The 20,182-nt window shown below is 48.4% G+C and overlaps 1 protein-coding gene across 2 annotated transcripts in view; it reads right to left on the bottom strand.

The window, feature by feature from the left end:
• Positions 1-16,572, bottom strand: part of Drd2 (dopamine receptor D2) — a 56,661-nt gene extending 40,089 nt beyond the window's left edge. For both annotated transcript variants that reach the window (XM_090319805.1, XM_090319806.1), the window contains exon 1: positions 16,484-16,572. The gene's annotated coding sequence lies outside the window, so the exon portion shown is untranslated. The remainder of the gene's footprint in view (positions 1-16,483) is intronic.
• Between the last annotated feature and the right edge of the window lie 3,610 nt (positions 16,573-20,182).

The following is a 20,182-nucleotide window of genomic DNA, read 5'->3' as shown; positions in this document are numbered from 1 at the left end:
CAAACCTCAGCCTCCTGAGTAGCTAGGGTTCTACAATCACCCCGCTGGTCCCATCATTTTAGAAAAAAGGAATCCGAAAAACAGTTCAATGCACATAGGCCACTGATTAGTGCTCGAGAGGCCCCGCCCCAGTAAGCCCCGTATGTGCTGAGGGAACACTCAGCATCACTGAGAGCCTGGAGCAACATTTGCTTTCTTGAGAGGCTATGATCAGAACCACTGTCACATCAACTCTCTACACCAGTGGCTGCTTTCTACCATCATTACAGTAGGCTGACCACTCCACTGTCCTGCCCCAGGAGTCAAGGCAGCCAGGGGCTGTTTTCCAAGGATCACAAACCCTTCCCATTAGCACTGGTCTCCTGTCCTCCCAGCCTCCCCACTCCTCCATCTCCATCACTGTTTGTATGCCACCACAGGCTGGCAAGTAGAGACAGAGAGGTTAGGGAAAGAAGAGAGAACCCCGGGATGGGGTTTTGGGGGTTTTACCCCATGAAGACAATATGATGATTTCCACCTGGAAAGCCAGCCCCTAAAATCTCCTGGAGGGTGGTGGTGTGGGAAATGCCACCAATTGCTTTCAAATTCTACCTGGCTCCTTTTCTGGACCAAAGCATGCACAAGGGCATTGCAGTGGGGGCCCTTTCTCCCTGCCCCCTTCCCAGCCTGTTAGAGTGACACTGCTCATAAAAGGGACATAGACACTGCTGGCCATATGCCTGCCTGTCTCTGCCCTTTTCTCCTGTCTTACCAACCAGGACCACAGACTCAGTGGCTGTGACATTACCATGGTGACAGGGGATGGGGAGACACTGCAGAGGGCAGATAGCTGCTAGGGGATAAAAGACGAGGAAGGCAAAGGAGCAGGAAGGGGAGCACAGGACGCTGGGTACTCAAGGAGCTAGACTAGGCTGCAAATCCTAAATCTGGGCCCACCACAAGCTTCTTCCTCACAGATCCCATCACTGTCACGGCGGCGAGGTGACTCACCACTCTTTCCAGAGTGGCTCGAGTCATCCAGCAGCGATCACTAAGCATCTGTTAAGGACCAGCCCCTCACAGAGAAGCCCATAATGCTGATGGTTCAGACCTAGGAAGCCCACGCTCCAGGCTGCTTCAGAAGTGGCCCCGGGGACCACGGGGCAGGACCACAGGACCCCAGGGTGTGCAGGTCCCTGGCTCCTCAATTGCAAGGCTCAGGAAATGTCCCTGCCATTATTGTTAGCAAACCTATGCCTTTGAGCACTGGCCAGCTGGGCAAACTCCATGTGAGGCTCTGTCTTCCTCTTCTCTGCAGCGAGCACACCTCCGGCCTCTTCCTCTTCATCACCTAGGCTGCTGGACCCACTGTCAGCCATGGAGAGGCTCCTGCCTCAGCTTTCAGTCTCCAGCATCTTTGTGAGCAGGAGCACAACCACTTGCAGCCCACTGGGCACAGGAGAACCTGGCCAGATGCAGAGACTCTGACTGTCAGGGATTCCCACAGCATACTGAGGTGTGCTGTTGTGAGCTGTGAGAAAGGATTTGGATTTCACACCTCAGCAATTCACACCTGAGGCTTACCATAAGCCTCAGTGTTCTCTTGTGTGAAATGAGAGCACTGAACTCAGAGCCTGGCCTATGGAAGGTATTGAATACATGTTCATAGGATGTATGTGGACTGAACAATTACAAGTCTCTAACTTCTTTGCCATCGAAGGTATTCAACGTTTATTCAACATTTGCTGCCAGCCACTATCCCCTCCGGGACTCTGCCCAGTGGCCCAGGAGTTCAGGCTCCCAATAGGTCTTCCCTTTCTGGAAGGAACCCCTTCCTTCTCCTCATTTTTCACCTTACTAACCATTGCTGTTAGGTCAGTGAATCTCTTTAATCCCTGAACTCTCAGCAGCGCTAATTGCTTTCTTTCTCGTCCTGGTTTGCCTTCTAACTCAGGAGATGAGGCTTCAATTAGACACGTGGGCAGATGTTCCCAAACAGGTGACTGAGAGGGAAGGAGTTCTTCCCTGGAGGAGGTGAACGATTCCTACAAAGACCGGGAGTCAGCACAGCAGAAAGTTCCCTGTACGAGGCCAAAGAGTGTCACCCTAGAATTCCTGTCTCCCCAGAGCCATGATTTGGAAATGGGGTCTTTGTAATTAATTAAGGATCAAAATGGAATCTTTGTGGGTTGGAATAGACTTGACTTTGCTCCCTGCTGTTCCTTACAAGAGAGGAGATGTTGCCCACCCATGGATTACAATGGTAATCCTGGCTACTCAGGAGGCTGAGATCTGAGGCTCACTGAAGCCACCCCAGACAGGAAAGTCCATGAGACTTGAATTTCCAATTAACCACCAAACAAACAAACAAACAAACGCAAAAGACAGGAAGTTGAGCTGTAACTCAAGTACAGGGAAAACTAAAAGGCCTTGAGTGAAAAAGCTAATAGCACCCAGGCCCTTTGATCGAGCCCCAGAATTGGCACAAAGGAAAAAAATCAGAGAGAGAGAGAGGTGGAAAAAGAGAAGTCAGAGAAGACAAGCATAGATTAGTGATATTGCCACAGACCAAAGACCACCAGAAGCTACAAGAAGCTGGAAAGTACAAGGAAAGATCCTCTCCTAGAAACTATGGAGGGCATGCAGCCCTGCCAACACTTTGACCTTGGATTTAAGCTTTCAGAATCCAGAGGTTTTAAACCTCCCAGTGTGTGGTACACTTCACTATGGCAGCCACAGGGAGTAAGTGTATTCCCTCAGGATACATGGCCATACCGCATCTCAGGCACATGGCTGTGAGGTCTGAAGTGATCTGCTTTCTTCTCCCTTCTGGAGACTTTCTTGATGCCCCAGGGCACAGAGAACCCACTTAGATGTGCAGCCATCCTGTTCCATGTATTTTTTTTTCTTGTGTTGGCTTTGTCCATTCTAGGCAAGTGCCTTGCCACAGAGTAACCTCATTCTCACTCCATATGCTTTGGAGCATATCTCAGCCTATTCTGCAAGAGGGGAGCATTCATTCAGCAAGTACTTATTAACATCCTAGTATCTGCTGAACTTATGCTAGGTGCAAGGCATGGAACTTCCCTGTCCCCTTTTCTGCCAATCCCTGAGAGATGACTACTGTCATAAGAATAATTAGCATACCTGATAATATGGATGGCACTAATATAGCACCTAAAGAACTTTTGCATGCCACTCCAATCATGGAGCAGAGCACCAATGTGTCCTGAAAGAAAAACAGGAGCCGCAGGTGGGCTCTGGACATCGTAAATCCGTCAAAATATTTCAGTACTAACCTGGCACTTCTTTACACTGCACTTCCCTGTGTTTACCAGGACAACAATCTTCTCATCAGAAATGAGAAGGAAAGATAAAGAGGTGACACTGGAGGCTGTTTAAATGGAGGGAACTTTGGATGATGCTAAGCAGTGTGAAGAAACTCATCTCAGGCTCCATGGCCCATGGCCAGAACTGCCCAGTCTAAATCACTCGCTGGAGAAACGTCCTAGCTGCCTTGATAATGAGAGGGCTTCAAGGATGAGTCTTATTATTGAGTGTGCCTGTTCCAGAGGATGGGAGTGGGAGAATGAGCTCTGTGCCACCATAGGCAAGGCAGTGAACTAGAACGTAGGCCCTGGCAGATACGGAGTTCAGTTCCACCTTCAAAGGAGTTCATTATCTAATGGGAGAAATAGGCCAGCATGCAGGCATTTATAATACAGTAGCTTACAATCCTATACTAATCCTATACATGCATAAAACACAGGTAGGACTATGTGGAAAGGAAAACTCCAGGAAGAGCTGATACCTCTCTTTAGGTTTGAAGACTGAATAGGAGCCAGCCTTTAAGATTATGTGCTAGAACATTCAGGAAAAGGAAAGAGGACATGGAAAGGTTAGCTATGGAACCCCCTGGGTGCCTAAGAACAGATAATGTCAGCAGATCCACTCTCTCTTCCTTTCCTCCAACTTCTGCCCATTTCATCTCTCATCCACATCTCCATGCCTGCTCATCACCTCCTTTTCTCCACTGTCCTCCTCTTTCTTCCTCCTCCTCTGGAGATGAGGGGAGGAATTTGATCCAGAGAGTACATGAGCCAGGGAGGGAGTGGAAGAGCAACTTCACAGGACAAGATCAGCAGAGAGCACTAGCTCTGTGGCACACTTCCTCTGCCTCATTCTCACCTCTTCTGTTCCGTGGAAGGCCACGCCAGCCAGCTGGCCATGGCCCCTGGATCCCTTTCCATCGTGGTTGTTCACACACTTCTGGTCTCCCTATAGACTTTGCCACATGGCTCATAGTCTTCTACTCTAGCTCAAGTCTTGCCATTGAGTTGGGTTAAATTAATGTGCAACACTTTGGCCTCACAGGCCGTTGGTCTCCTTATCTCCAGTCGTACCCTCCACTTCACCCCCTCCGTTCCTATGATTTATCATGACCTTTGATTTCCCTGCCCCCTGACTCTGTCTGTACAGCCCAGCCCTATGAGTCAATGACTCCAAGCCCTCCAGTTCTGCAACCATGCCAACACCACTGATTCTCTTCCTTCTTCGTAATATCTACAACCCATTCTCACTCTCTTTCTTGTCTAGCTTACATTCCTGGACCAATACTGAGACACTATTGGCAAGATTCTTAGTTCCTGTACTTCATTTTCATTAAATCATCCTTGACTTCTCACTGCCTCTCAGGCTCCATGGCCCACCAACCATGTTATGGCAGATTCAGGTCTTCTTCTGATCTTTCATGTCTTCCTAGCTCCACTGTCCTATGTCTGTCCAGGCCTCTTGTATCCCTCTCCTGAGCAGCGACAAGTCCTCCTAGCCACTCCTCCCTTCTTCTATAATTAGTTCTCCCGCACAACAGCTTTTGCATCTTTTTAATGTAAATCAAATCAGTGTGGGTATTTTCCTGCTTAAAACCAAACCTTTCAATATAGCTTCCTGGTGTCTTCAAGTTAGCGTGCAGTCTTTTTCACAATAGTTCAAGCTTCAGAGTTTGGCCCTTCCTGAAACCTCTGGCTTCATTTTGTACCATATCCACCTTAAACACCACTTGTAAGCCACTGACTTTCTTTTTTTTTTTCTTTTTTTTTTGACTCTATAATCATAATGTTTTATTTCATAAACTGATATGTTTCTATGACATACAAACCATTAGCCTAACTTTGATTAAGTTCTAACGAGTAAGTCCCAGAGAATGTAATTAGAGATTCCCTCCTTGAACAATTGTTTGTTAAACTTGTCATTTAAAATATGATGTAAACATAAGCCATATAATTAATGATTGTTGTTCTTAAGGTACTATGTTATCTCTCATCACTTCCACTGTCCCTTGGTTATCTCATATTGTTACACTACCTCACTTTGTTACCTGATATGTTGGATATATTTGTATTTGGTTATCTGAAATTGGATAGGGAACGGGGGAAAACAAGATGAGGGGTGGGGGCGGGGGGGAGGGACATGGGGACCATGACATGTGAAAGGGTATCAATGTGTGGGAATTAAGGCACGATTTATCTGGCAAATATCATGTAACCCTTCTATTAATTACAATAAAAATATATTTTAAAAAAACTGAGAAAAAGAAACTCATCAGAGATCCTTTCATTCTTTCTTGCTCTTGAGAATGAACACAAGATTCTGGAAGCATGGCTGACATTGGTTGTGCAGCCTGAGATCGCTTTAAGTCACAGCTCCCAAGGTCCACTGAAGACATCCTGGACACTTGACTTGGGGTCTGACCCTAGGTCCAGGAGTGTGTGGGTGTCTGGAGAATTTTCTCTCCCAGCTGTAGGAGCTAAGTTGAGTTTCTTCTTAAAAAAAATCACGGTTTGCCTCCTGAAACACTGTGAGACCAACTGTCCTGCTGGGGGGACCAGCGTGACCCCCGACCCCCATTGGGATGCCTCTTGTGCTGCAGAGGCCACAGCCCCACGTAGGACAGGAAAACCAGGACCACCAGTCCCAGAGCCACCGCCTGCTGAAGCTGTTTGTTCTTCTGTCCTCCTCAGGGCCTCCTCTTTTCTTGCTGCAGGTTGGAGCCAGTCCACACGTGGGCCAAGGGGAGTGGAGGAAAGCAGAGGCCTCCAAGTCCTGGTTCAGACTGCCACTGACTTTCTTAAATATCCACCTTCTATTCTGGAGTTGAGGGTGGGGGAAAGTGAAGAGGGGAGCTGGGGAAGAAGTGAGCTCAAACCTAGTTCTCCTATCCTCTTGCTGGGTAACACTGAATTCTATGCATCAAATCCTACTTTGTCTAATTACCATACCTGAATAGTTGGTCTTCCCTCCAGAAGAGAGAGAAGATAAAATCTGGAGCACAGATTGGGATGAATCTTATGGACACTTCTGTGCCTCCCTATAAGCATGGTAATGACTGTTTATTGAGAGTGTGCCATATGTTAGATATGGAGCCAAATACTTAATATGCATGATTCATTTGCTTCACACCAAACCCTGTCAGGTAGATGTGTGACCATTCCTACTTTATGGAGTAGGGGAAACCTGAGCCACAAAGAGGTCATACCCCTTGTGGTCATATTTCCACTGGCCATACCCCTTGTTAGTGTAAGAGCAGTAGAAGAGATCTGAACTTTTGTCACTCCAGTTTCTGAGTTCACCCTCTGAGTCACTTTGTTACACTAAATAACTAGATAGCGGAATGGTGCACATTCCACTTCTTAAAAGTACTTTGGGGAAAGATAGGTTCAAATGGTTTTGTGTTATAGCTTTTGGAGAAGCACAGATAGAATGATCCTTATTGTACAACCAACCCACTTGGGATCTGTTCCAGGTTTAATATATATATAAGCTACCCAGAACATTGAAGATAGCCCAACAGCTGTGTTTTCTGGTGCCCGGGCTGACCTGATTAGTGCATCTGTTGGTGTGTTCCTTAACAGTTCACCCAACCCTTTCATCTCTCTCTATGGGTCTTGTCAATATTGACCTATGGCAACTATGAAAGTTTTCCTATCAGCTGGAATATGGCCATGGTTGCTGGAAAGCTGATAGTGCTGGCTGAAGGTGGGGGAAGAAAAGCATAAAGAATCTTTCTGACTCGCTGGAGGTGGGGAACCACTCACACACTGTCAGAATCTCATGTTGGCTTTCAAATGAAGAGAGAAGGGTGAGGGACAGGCTTTGAGAGAAGTCATAAGTTTCCAACCTACACTCATCCATTCATTTAACAAGTGCTTAGCACCATTTCAGGTGATAACCCATCCCAGAGAAGTATGAGACAGATTCTCTCCTTTAAGAACGTCATTATCTAGTGGGGAGAACAAGAAATGCATGATTGGAATATTAGCATGAAGATGGCAATATAAGAAAAGAGCACAGGAGGCATCATAAGGCAGTAGTGTTCACACTTTCCAGCTCTGTTTAGACTGTGGACAAGTTTCATTGAACCTCTCTGAACATGGAGGCCACGTCTGCAAAATTGGAGTCAGAGCAGACACCTGAATGGCTTGTTGTAAGGACCAATGGGGGAAGCTCATGTGAAAATGAGCTACAAAGGAAAGAAATTATTATTGCCTCATGAGTTTTGAAAATTAAAAAAGAGCTCCAGATACACAGTCATTCTCATTGCTCCGTGGGGAGCTAGCCTCTTTTTTTTTTTGGTAAATGCTTAAAAATGCATGCAGACTGGATGGTCCTACTGCCTTGAGTTCTTTGTCCTCTCTGTAGACACAACTTCTGCATCCTTTAACTCTTTCTTTGACTATCATTTTTCTCTATGAGGGCTGCTCTGGTCACGCCATTTATTAGCATAAAGTTTCCTTTGGGAAGACTCTGCATTCTAGATCACCCTAAGCCTAGCCTGTTTTCTCTTTTCCCGAGTACTGAGTTTGGTCAACATAGTCAAGTGATTTCGTTATTATGTTGATTTTATAACTTTTTTTTCTTCTCCCACTAGAATATAAGATCCAGGAGAACAAATATCTTTTCTTTGTTTACTGTTGTATCCACAACCAATATGAATGTCTAGTGCACAGGAGATGCCCAATAACATTTTCTTTTTGTGCGTTGTGGGGTTTGGACTCAGGGCCTGGGCACTGTCCCTGAGCCTCTTTGTGCTCAAAACTAGCACTCTACCACTTGAGCTACAGCACCACTTCCAGTTTTTGAGAGATTAATTGGAGATGAGGGTCTCATGGAGATGTTTATGCCTCAGGCTGGCTTCAAATGGTGATTCTCAGATCTCAGCCTCCCTGCCTAGCTAAGATTACAGCCGCTGGAGCCCAGCCTCAATAACATGTGTTCAGTAAGAAAAGTAAGATACAGATGTGTTGAGTAGCAGGCATTCAAAGAAGAGGAACATGAGACAGTAGAACACAGAAACCAGCAGCTGGTCAGGTCCTCTGATGGCTGAGGGACACATTGCCATGGCGCGTGACACTGGAGAGCTTTCAAGTTTCAGAACAACACAAGCAGAGGCCACCCTGAGGGACACAAGAGGCACTTCAGTCCGGTGAGAGCCACTCCTACAGTAGAGAGTGAACAGATTCCATCTCATCTCAGAAGACAACGTAGAATAATTTCAGGGAGAATAAGTTTTTTTTTTTTTTACCATGTGTACTAGTTGCTGGTCAGAGATTCCAGTTTCTCACCATGCAGAGCGACCAAGAAAGTAGCTGGAGTCACCCTGTAGCATAGAGTTATCCCAAGGAGAAGCTAGATGTCATGATATCATTAGGAGTGATCCTCAAATATCACATCGTGTTATTTATACATTATATCCTACTCCCACATAGGCATGTCCTGATTAACATGAATACCAGCAGGCAGAGAGTATGAGCCGTCAATAACACCTCCCACCGCCCTCCCCTGTCCCCACCGCCCTCCACCTTCAGCCAGGACAAGACTGGTCACAGCTAATGGCCTTGTGCTATCCAGAGTGATCTCAAACCTTCAGTCATATCTATTATTCAAGGAAAAAACACATACATGGGAACATGGAACACTGCTTCGCACCTTGGCTAGTTTCTGATGGTCCATAATTCTAGTGTTGACCCCACTAGAAAATGAAGGAAAGAACTGAAAGAGCTCCAAATCTGAAGAAAGTGAGAGACCTGAGGAAAATGAACCCAGCCCTCCTGATGTTCAGTGACCTTCCTTTTTGTTTGTTGAATTTTCATTTTGATTTGTTTTGTTTTGTTCCCTCCCCTAGCTTTCTCGGGTGAGAGAGAATATGGGATCCCTGGGGGCTTACTTCATTTTATTTATTCCCTTTAATTGCTGTAATCAAACCAGGCTGGTACTGATATCCTCTTATAGATGGAAACTGCAGGTGATAAGAAGTTAATCAACTTGCTCACGATCGCATGGCAGGTAAGTATGACAGTCAGGACTTAAATTCTGAGACTCTACTTCCAGGGCCACAGGCTTAACTCCCATACGAAGCTGTTTTTAAAGGACTTAGGAAAGAAGCCAACACCAATTACTAATCGTTCGTGATGAGGTTCAACAACAGACAAGAAGCCTTCCAGCATAGTACAAAGTAAACATCCTTATTTGGTATGATTCTTCTGGAACTTTCTGTGCTGCTCAATCTTGGGAACTCGTTTCCTGGGCAGTATCTAGACACTTCTCTTATTTTTGTTCCTGAAGGTACAAAAGGTGAAGTGTCCTTGCTAGGACCACCCAGGCCTGCGGCTGCCTACCAGAAAAGTTACTTCTACCAGAAAAGGAATCCCGGATTGCTCCCCTCTCCTTGGTGACTTAGGAGAAGGACTGAAGACTAACCAGTTTTCATCAAGGGTTAGACGAACCCAACACAGGGACCGGGAGTTTGGCCTAGTGGTAGAGTGCTTGCCTAGCATTCATGAAGACCCAGGTTCAATTCCTCAGTACCACATATATAGAAAAATCCAGAAATGGTGCTGTGGCTCAAATGGCAGAGCACTAGCCTTGAGAAAGCCCGAGGACAGTGCTCAGACTCTGAGTTCAAGGCCCAGCATGGGAGAAAAAGGAAAGAAGAATGTAACACAAAAGCCTGTAAGGATGGACAGATGACTAATTTTCATCCTTGGAATAGTTCAGTGCTCTCAAAGATGTGTGGAACAGAAAGGGACATCACAGTCCCCATCCAATCTGACCGTTTCATCCATCCTCTTTCATTCATTCCCTTACCTCTTCCCTTGCTCATCCCATCAAGTTGGAAGCTACTTTTTTTTTCCTTTTGGTCGGTCATGGGGCTTGAACTCTGAGCCTGGGCTCTGTCCCTGAGCTCTTCAGCTCAAGGCTAGTGCTCTACCACTTGAGCCACAGTGCCACTTCCAGTTTCCTGGTGATTAATTAGAGATAAGAATCTCACGGACTTTCATGCCCAGACTGGCTTTGAACCGTGATCCTCAGATCCCAGCCTCCTGAGTAGCTAGGATTATAATTGTGAGCCATTGCTGCATGGCTATTTTTTTCTTTGAGTACCAGTACTGGGGCTTGAACTGAAGGCCTCTTAATCTTGCTTGTTTTGTTTTGCTCAAAGCTGGCATTCTACCACTTCTGGCTTTCTGTGGGTTACTTGGAAATATGAGTTCTATAGACCTCTCCCCCCCACCCCCAGGCTGTCTTCACACAGCCATCTTCAGATCTCAGCCTCCTAAGTAGCTAGGATTACAAGTGTGAGCCACCAGCATTCGGTCCTAGATCAACAGCTCACAACTGGTCCTCAAATGTAGGGGTCCAAGGGCCTAGCTCATCAATATCCTCCCTTTGCCATCTCCCTGGCTTATTTCCCTTCTATCATGTGCAAAATTCCCTGTCACTTCAGTTGACGAAAGCAGAAAGGTCTCCACACCAATCCTTGTCCCTTATGACTTATGCCATGTACAGGTCAGGCAAGTCTATTAGTTGAGGCTCAGGCAGTCTTGTTTTGAATCTCCACCCCACACATCAGCCATGCGACCTTGTATGAGCCACTCGCCTCTTTCTGCCCATGCGTATTCCTTTGCAAATACTGCTAACAGGAGTGCCTGGTTTGTAGGGTTGTATGATGGAGAATTGAAATGGAAAACATATGCCAAGTGCTGAGCACTGTGCCTTGCACACAGTGAGCAGGAGATAAAAAGGCTGCTCTGATGATAAAGCCAGCAGAGAATCGATGGGTGAACAGACCCACTGGTCAAAAAGCAGCTGTTCTAAGGAAGCCTGTGCTTTCCCGGACCAAGGGTTCCGGGGGAATTGCCACTGGTGATATCTCTGCCTAGGGTAACAGGAAGGAACGGAGGCAATTATACAATGTGTAACAAAAATAATTTCATTTCTAATGCCTTTCCCCTGCTGGGCCACTTAAATGCACACAATAACAACAAGACAGGAGCGGAAACAAGAAGGGCAGGCACTTTCTGAAGAAGCTCAGTGAGCACTAGATAGGCTCCCTGAGAACTCACTTTGTCTCCCAGACACCTGCAAGGGAGAGTCTCTGGGGCCCACAGCTGCAGTTCTCCTGGTGTCCTGGAAGGCAGGATTGCCCAAAGGCCTACTAATGAGGCCACTGGGGACTGAGTCAGCCTGACTTCATACAGCAGCCTCCATCTGAGAGGAGGCTGACATCACCCAGAGGGCTCCAGGGAAAGTCAGGGGTCCTCCCCTTCTTTCCTGTCCATCCCTGCAGGCAGCAAAGACTTTCCTCATCTCCTTCTGGAAGAAGTGTAAATCCTTACAGGTGTCGATAGATGGTAACAAAATTGCCCAAATTGAACTAAGGTGATGCCAGGATTCGATGCATATTTAACATCAGCTGATTGCCAGAGCCCTCTGCAAGCCATTTCTCCTGTGCTCCTATCTATCTTCACACACACAAACACACATTCTCCCAGACATCCCCAGCGTGGAGACAAGCTGCAGAGCAGCCTCTACTGCCGGGAGGAGGATGGAGTCCTCAGACCCCAGTGGTTCACCTTTGGCTTCTCCTTGTGACTGGAGCCAGCAGAGGCCTTGGCTGTCTACCAAGGAACACTTAGGCCGCCTGGGGAGAGAGAGGAGTGCAGTGTCCTCTCCCAGTGGCATCCTGGCTGTCAGCGATGTCGATTTAACCCATTTATCATCAGATTCAGGTGATAAGGTCAGGAAGAAAAACGGGTGCTCCAGAAGGTAATATCTTCTTTCTCTGGACTCAACTAGAAACAAATCAAGCAACTGAGACTTTCTACCCGTACTATCCATAGTATACTGACACTCTGATAAAGCTATTCTCTGAGGCTATGCATGTAGACAGTATGGTTTTTCATCATTTGGAAAATAATGAGAAATCTTCAGTTAAGAAGGTAATAGAGACAACGTGAGACCTCGGATGTCAACATTAACTAAAAGAGATAAATAAGAACCTTGTACCCCAAGCGGCCCCATTGTGTATCGTGGAGAACTGGAGGATATATAAGGCTCAACCCAAATTTTAGGGTCCTGTAAGGCCTATCTCTTTGAGAATGGGAGAAGGGGAAATGGTACTGGGATTCAGCCAGGTCAAAGGTGCCATAACAAAGAGAGTGTGTGCTGAGAAGAGGATCCAAACCTGTGGCTTCCAAGTGTTTCTTAATTCTTACATGTTCCTCACTAAGCAGAGCACCTGGGAGGATGGAGAAGCTGTGGTTCTCAGGCTCCAAGAACTAGAAACTTTTGGCAGTATCCTTCTTTGACCAAACTTGAAAAGCAAGAGAGAGATTAAATATTTCTTGGCAGCTGTTTTGTTTGGAGACCTCTGAGGAGCCCGAATCATTTAAGACTCTAAAGGCTTCTAATCAATGCTTCCAGGAAAATAGGAATGGTTGATTCACCCTACTAAGTTCTCCTTTTTTGCCAGTCCTTGGGCTTAAACTCAGAGCCTGGGCACTGTCTCTGAGCTTCTTTTGCTCCAGGCTGGCACTCTACCACTTAGGCCACAGCACCACTTCTACCTTTTTTTGCCAGTCCTGGGCTTGAGCTCAGGGCCTGAGCACTGTCCTTGGACTTTCTCAAGGTTAGCACTCTACCACTTGAGCCTCAGCACCATTTCCAGCTTTTCTCTATGTTTGTGGTACTGAGGAATCGAACCCCGGTATTCATGCATGCTAGGCAAGCACTCTACCACTAGGCCAAAATCCCAGCCCTTCCACTTTTTCTGTTTACATGGTGTACTGTTTATGTGTACTGAGTAATTGAACCCAGGGCTCCCTGCATATTAGGCAAGCACTCTACCACTAAGCTACATTCCCAACCACTACTAAGTTCTTCTTACAACCTTAAGCTTTAGGCTATTATGATGCACAACAGGATCCCAGTAGACTTTACAACCATGGATTGGAGTCATGACACTGGAAATAAGCTTGATTCTCTACTCCCTTCCTTGATACTGAAGTACCTTCACTGATGCAGAATAAAAATTATACAACATAGGAGGGAGACAGAGAGGGACAGAGATCAGGAAGAATGAGTCACTGGAAGAGTAAGTTGGCTTAAGGAGGTTTCATTCTGTGGCATACCTACCTCATGTACCCATACATGCATAAACACAGAGAGAGAGAGAGAGAGAGAAGTGGGGGAGACAGAGACAGAGAGACAGACAGACAGACAGACAGACAGACAGACAGACAGACAGACAGACAGAGAGACAGAGACAGAAAGAGTTTGGTCTTCACAGTCACATGTCAAATGTGAGGAAGACTGAGACATGTCCCTCTTGGCAGAGTCCATGTCTTCTCTCACATTTGTTTACTGAGAGAGCCGCAGTGACATCAGACATGTCTGTCTTCAGCTGGTCAATCTCAAGAATATTTACAGTCCCATTTCTGAGGAGACCCTAATCTAAGAAAAAATAGGTTTTCTCTCTCACTGCCAGACTCTCCTATATCATTCTCAAGATTATAATTGCCTGTTCTAGCCAGAAATAATCCAACCCTGTAGGTGAAGGTACATGAATGACTGGCCTACCAACAGCACTCTGGGATGACTCTCCCTGATAAGCTTCCTAGTTTATAGAGCAAAAGAATGAAATCAATATAGCCAATATGTCATTGTCATGAGGGCACGAGTAGCTGCCAGACTTGGGGAGCGTGACACTCTCCAGGGCTGAGCTAATCACTCCTTGGCATTTCAAAAACAGTTGTGTTAGCAGGTCACAACACATGCATGGTGAAAGACTATAACCCACACGACAAGAGAAGGAAGAACACCCTGGAGAGGGGCAGTTAGTGTTGATGCAAGTCTACCTCCAGTCATTTTGATGATTCCTAGAGAGGCTCTCATTCTGTTCTAAGGAGAAGAGACCAGAGAATCGTGGGGAGTGGAGACTAAGTTATATCTTTCACCACTGCAAAGGGTCTTATTAGGTTGATGATCCTTCCACCCAACAGTCCACCCAACAGTAAAGAATTTCATGTGTGTAACATTAGGGGACCACGGGATGAATTAAGGCCTTCATTGGATCCATTTAAAATACAAAGGCTCCCTTAGGAATCTGAGTTTTTATGAGAGGTGACTCCTCGACCCAGTGTCCATTCAAATTCACCCTGAAATACTGGCAAAAACATAGGCTCAGACACCATAGTATAAGGTTCCTATTCAGCAGTTCTGTAGGGAAGGTGCAAAAATATGCCTTGTAAACCAGCTTCCCATATGACTCAGATGCAGAGTTCATTTTAGAAAACTCCCTTGGAGAGATGGATGCTGCCTCAGACCTCGACTACAGATTCGACATCCCAGGGGCCTTCCACCCCTTAGCTGTGTGAAAAAGGTGAATGGAATTCATTCTTTAAGAGATGAAGACTGGGGCTTCCATGGCTGGTCTAGGTCTAATTCCCCTGCACCTCTTCCCTGTCAGATGTCTGAGTTCCTGGGATGGCATCAAAAGCCCCAGGAAACAAATTTGCCATACATTTTAAACTCTGAGTAGAAAAGGGTACGGTACGGGGCTGAGATCCACCAAACCAGCTCACTGATTTCTCTTCTGAATGGTCATGTTTACCAGGGCCTCACTCTGCCTTCACTCATCAAACAGCAGCACTCAGGAAAGATGAAAAGGATGCCTTTTCACGTGGCCCTAATGTTGCAGGATGAGTCAGGGAGAAACATAAGTACGTGCCTCTGAAGTGGATATGCGGGGGAGGTGTCACTGAACATTTAGTCCCCTGTAAAGGAGCCTAAAAGATTCACCTGGTCAAAATCCAGGAATGGGGGATAGGAATATTACTCAAGGAATGGAGCACTTGCCTAGTAAGTGCAAAGCCCTGGGTTCAATCGCCAGTACCAAGCTTAGAGGAAGACAAAGAAGGTGAGAAGCTGGTGGCTCACGCCTATAATCCTAGCTGCTCAGGAAGCTGAGATCTGAAGATCTAGGTCTGAAGCCAGCTCAGAAAGAAAACTGTGTGAGACCCTTATCGCCAATGAACCAGCAATAAAAAAAAAGACAATCAAACAACAACAACAAAACAAACTCGGAAGTGGAGCTGTGGCTCAAGTGGTAGAGTGCTTGCCTTAAAGAAGAAAAAAGAAAAGAAAAGCAGCTGAGACCATAAGGTTCTGAGTTCAATTCCCAGTATTGGGAAAATAAGTAGGTGGATAGATAGATAGTTGGATGGATGGCTAGATAGATAGATAGATATGTTAAAAGTCCCCAAATGGTTGAAACTGCAGAAGGATCAAGAGAGGGAATCAACAGAAGCCTTACGCCTCACCAAACCCCAGGAATCCCAGCACAGAAAGCCATGGGTCACCAAGGACCTGCTCAGACAGCTTTGCTGTGGCTGAGTGCAAAAGCCTGTCCCTAGGGAGCTGAGGCCCGTGTCCATGGCGAAGCCTGCTGTGTAGACGCACGGGCTCCCTCTTACCTCTGCTCCACAGGCCCGGGCCGGGCTGTGGGCTGCGGACAGGGACCAGACCTGCCTGGCTCTCTGGGCGGCCTCCGGGTCTCCGCACGCCTTGCCTAGGGGGGCTCCTGCGCCATTGCAGGGCACTGTCCCCACCGGTATCCGTGCTCCCGGGTGGAGACGGGCCTGGAATTCCCGGGGTTCAAAGGCGGAGAAGACAGAAAACGGAATTTCAGCACCGAGGACAGCGGCCACGCAAGCAGTGGGAGAGTCCCATGCTTCGCCTTGAAACTGGGAAGTCTCGGCGGCGCCACACAGAGTTGTCAGAGTCACTAATCACACGAATAGTCAGAGTGATCGTCCTTCTTTCTCGGGGGCAATGGGGAGGACTCCGCCTGCGCGCCCTGGGGTCCCGGACTCGGGTGTCCCTCCGAGATCGCCCGCAGCCGGCCGCGGCTTGTTGGGGAGCCGTCCCTGCGCTCCGCGGGGGGCGGCCCGGGGCTCGCCCCGGGAGTGAGGGTTCCCGCCCGAGCGGCACGGAGGATGCGGGGAAGGAGAGCGCCGGGCAGGCCGGCCCGGGATCGAGCTGCCCGCGGGCGCTCCCGGGCAGGCGGCGCCCGAGTGGCGGGACAAACTTCTGGTCTGGGACGCGCGGCCCTCTGCGCTCCCTCTCCAGTCCCCGGGACAGGGCATCGGCTCTGCCACGCGCTTACCTTCAAGCCATAGGGCGCCCGGGGGCAGAGACGGCGCCGGCTGCTCGAGGCTTCCGGCTCCCGCCGCATCCACGCACGGCCGCCCCTCCGGCACTCGTCTCCGGGGCCGCCGCTCTCGTTGGCAGGTCCCTGGCTCCCGGCCCCGCCGCGCCGATCAGAGCCCCGGCGGGCAGCGAGCGAGCGCTCGGCCCGCTCTGGCCCTCGGGGAGCAATGGACCCCCGAAGGGAGGCGGGGCGGGGCGGGGCCGGCCGCGGAGCCCGCGGGCTGGAGCGCAGCGCGGGGACCCGGCGCGCAGGCGGCGCGGAGCGCGCGCGCGGGGGGCGGCCGGCTCCGGCACCCAAGCTGGACAGCTCCGCCGCGCCCGAGCGCTGGGGGCGCAGGAGGGAGGGGGCGGGGCCGCCCTGGCCACGAGGCGCCCGGGGCCCCGCCCCCGGGACAGGCCCCACCCCTCCCCACTGCGCGCGGGGGAACGGGGCGCGGGGCGCGCGGGCCGCCGGAGGGAGGAGGAGGCCAGAGGGCACCTCCGGTAAATTTAGTACCGGCTGTCTGGCTTTGAGCTCTGGATCGCCCACCGGGATCCCAGCACCGTGAAGCCCAGCTAGCCGTGGTCTCCCATCTCTATCCTTTCCTTGGACGAGTGAGAGGCCAGCGGATCCTCAAAGGAGGAAGAAGTTTAGGGGAGATCTATCATCCGGTTTTCCAGTCTGGAAATCTCTGTGGCCAATTCCCTGGCTTGACTTAGGCAGAGCCACGCGCAAGCGTGGTGGGGTTGACCAGAGATGGAAATTCAAAAGGGGGTCTTTTGACTCCAAACAACCACGCGTGGTGGGAGTAGAAGGGGGCCAGGAGGGGTTGCGCTTCTGTAGCCCCTGACCAGGGTCAGTGCTCTGGGCTGCATAGGACCCTCCCTCCCCTCTTTTCTTCCTCTCTCCCTTGTCTTCCCTTTTTTTTTTTTTTTTTCCACTTTCCGTTGCAAGTAGTTGTCAACTGTCAAACCCAGGTGACAAAAAGAGAAATGAGGCCAGACTTCTGTTCCTCATTTCCTGCCAATCCAGAATGGAGCCTTCTCCGGAGGAATTATCTGTGGTTTCAACAGGTGCTGTGGAACAACTTAAACGGGAAGAACCTCAGGAAAACGGCAGTGTGGATTCCCTCCGGGAAAATGGCACAGCATTCCTGGCAGCAGGAACACATCGTGAACACACACATCTGACGGTGTGTAGCAGCGAGTCAGCTCTGCATGGCTGGAGTCACCCTACTCTGGGCCACCAGGTTAAATTTCTTTCAGAGACTCACACAATTCTACCAAATTAGGGTTGGAAAAGATACTTGGCATTTGTTCAGCAAGGAAAACTGAGGCCCTTACAAATTCCACAGGGAATGAACCACTGTCCCTGTCTCCCAGCGCTTTCCCCTGCTATGGCCACTGACCAAAGCATCTGGGGGAAGGAAAGCAGCTGTAGTGATACAGTGACCTCTACCCCGACTGTGCCCTGAAGATTTGCATAGACTTGACAGAGTCTATGTGTTAGTACTGTAGTAGCTCTGAAAACAATCCAACATCACACAAAGAACTGAAACCCCCACTCTCTCCCTTGTGGCTTCTTGTCTCAGTCTTTCCAAGAGTTAACCCACTAAGAAAGAACTCAATGCCTGCCTCTCTGTCAACTATTAGCTGTTTCAACGGTTTAATCTCTCTGAATCTCAGTGTTCCTATGGTTAAATCAGGGCAGATAATACTTACCTCTTTGGGCTGCCTTGAGGATAGTAGATAAAGATGTGGTAGATACACCATAATGCGTGCATGCTTGGCTATGGGGTACAGGGAGTTTGATTTTGCTCAGTCAGGTGGTGGAAGGAAGAGCCAGGTGAGTACTATGGGGACACTACTGCCGAGCTGCCATTTTCACCCTGATCTTGCAAGGCTGAGTGATTTCATGCTGGCTGTGAGTGAGACGGATGGATCTTTTAGTTTTCAATTAGCAAGTGTCCTGCTCTTTAAACAAGCGGCATGGCAAACAGATGCACTGGGTGATTGATGACAGAGCATCTGGGGCTTCCCGGGTTGTCAGGGACTTCTGGAGGTCATTTGGGGCCTTTCCTGCTTCCAGGCAGAACTGTACCCAGTCCAAGTAGGCCAAGTGGGGGCAGGGCTTCCCTCACCCTGGTAGCCTTCCTGGGAAAAAAGGGAAGGGGGGGGGTCTGTAACTTTTTGAACTCTCCATCCGATTTGCATATCCCAGAGACTGCCTAATTTTTTATTTCATTCTTGAAAATGGTAAGCAAATGGATCACCGTGCCCATTCAGATCGCTGTAACAAGATACAATAAATTGGGTGGCTAATTAACAACAGAAGTTAGACCTTACAGTACTGAAAACTGGGAAATGTAAGATCAAGTCTAAGATCAGTGGAAGATATGGATCTGCTTGCAGTTGATAGAAGCAAACTAGTTGTGTCCTCACATGATAGAAAAGACACATGAACTCCCTTGGACCTCTTTCCTAAGGGGACTGATCCCATTATAAGAGCTTGGATCCACTTTCCTGATTTCAACACTCCCCAAAGGCCCACTCCTCCTCATCACATTGAAGGCTAGGATTTTAAGTGTGTGAACCTGGGGTGACACAAACAAGGGCAGAAGACAGGTTTGAGCAGGTAGGGTTTTTTTGTTTTTGTATTTTGTTTTGCTTTGTTTTTGCCAGTCCTGGGGCTTGAACTCAGGGCTGGGTTCATGCCCTTGAGCCTCTCTGTGCTCAAGGCTAGTGTTCTACCACTTGAGCTACAGTGCCACTTCTGACTTTAGCTGAGTAATTTATTGGAGATGAGTCTCATGGACTTTTCTGCCCTGGGCTGGCTTTGAACCTCGATCCTCAGACCTCAGCCTCCTGAATAGCTAGGATTACAGGTGTGAGCCACCAGTACCCAGTTTGGGCACTTGTAATGAAGACAGAGAGGGCTAAACCAATACATGTTCCTGTGCCCTCGGTGATGGAGAAAAAGTACCTTAGCCAAGTAACCCCTTGCTAGTCTCTGGGGTGGAGAGAGAGGGGGAGGGGGGAGGGAGGGAGAGAGAGCCCCTCATCCAAGTAAGGCAACAGCATCCCTGGAGTCCCACCAGACTTGATTCACGCCTTCTTCTTGGAGCTTTTGGGAAATTTCGGGGGCTCAGTTTCGAGATATCCATTCCAGGTGGTGATGTGGAGCTTCCATGACAATGGGCACTGGGGGTTGCTCAGGGCATTTCTCTGTCATACAGAAACTGCACCCAGAGCAGCACCTCTGATCTCTGCATCTGCTTCACCCACCTTGTGGCCACAGGTGGAGGCAGCCCACCGCCATCGTCTGTGGACAAAATGTGCCATACAATGGAATGGTATCAGCCAGTAAACACCGAGACCTGATTCTCCAATTCTGACAATTTTCTTTTTCTTTCACAGAGTCTTCCATATCTTGTTATTTTATTCTTATCCTGTTTGCAAATGACTCTGGATGGCAGTCCATCTGGATCAGAGGAAGTGTGGAATATAAAAGAAAATGGCCTTTTGGTACTTGATTATGTCTCTCCAAGGGCAGAAAGCCAGAGATCTTTGTTCCTGATGATAAGACAGACATGGCCCCAGGCAGATCTAGTGAGGTTGTGTTAGGCTGGTCATTCCAAAGGAAAAGTGTGATGGGACTGGGAGTTTGGCCTAGTGG

The sequence above is a fragment of the Megascapheus bottae genome, chromosome 27 (genome assembly GCF_031878675.1).
Source record: "Megascapheus bottae isolate mThoBot1 chromosome 27, mThoBot2.hap1, whole genome shotgun sequence".
In the NCBI taxonomy this organism is placed as follows: Eukaryota; Metazoa; Chordata; class Mammalia; order Rodentia; family Geomyidae; genus Megascapheus; species Megascapheus bottae.
Note: the sequence above shows the minus strand (reverse complement) of the source record. Positions and strands in the feature narration are given on the sequence as shown.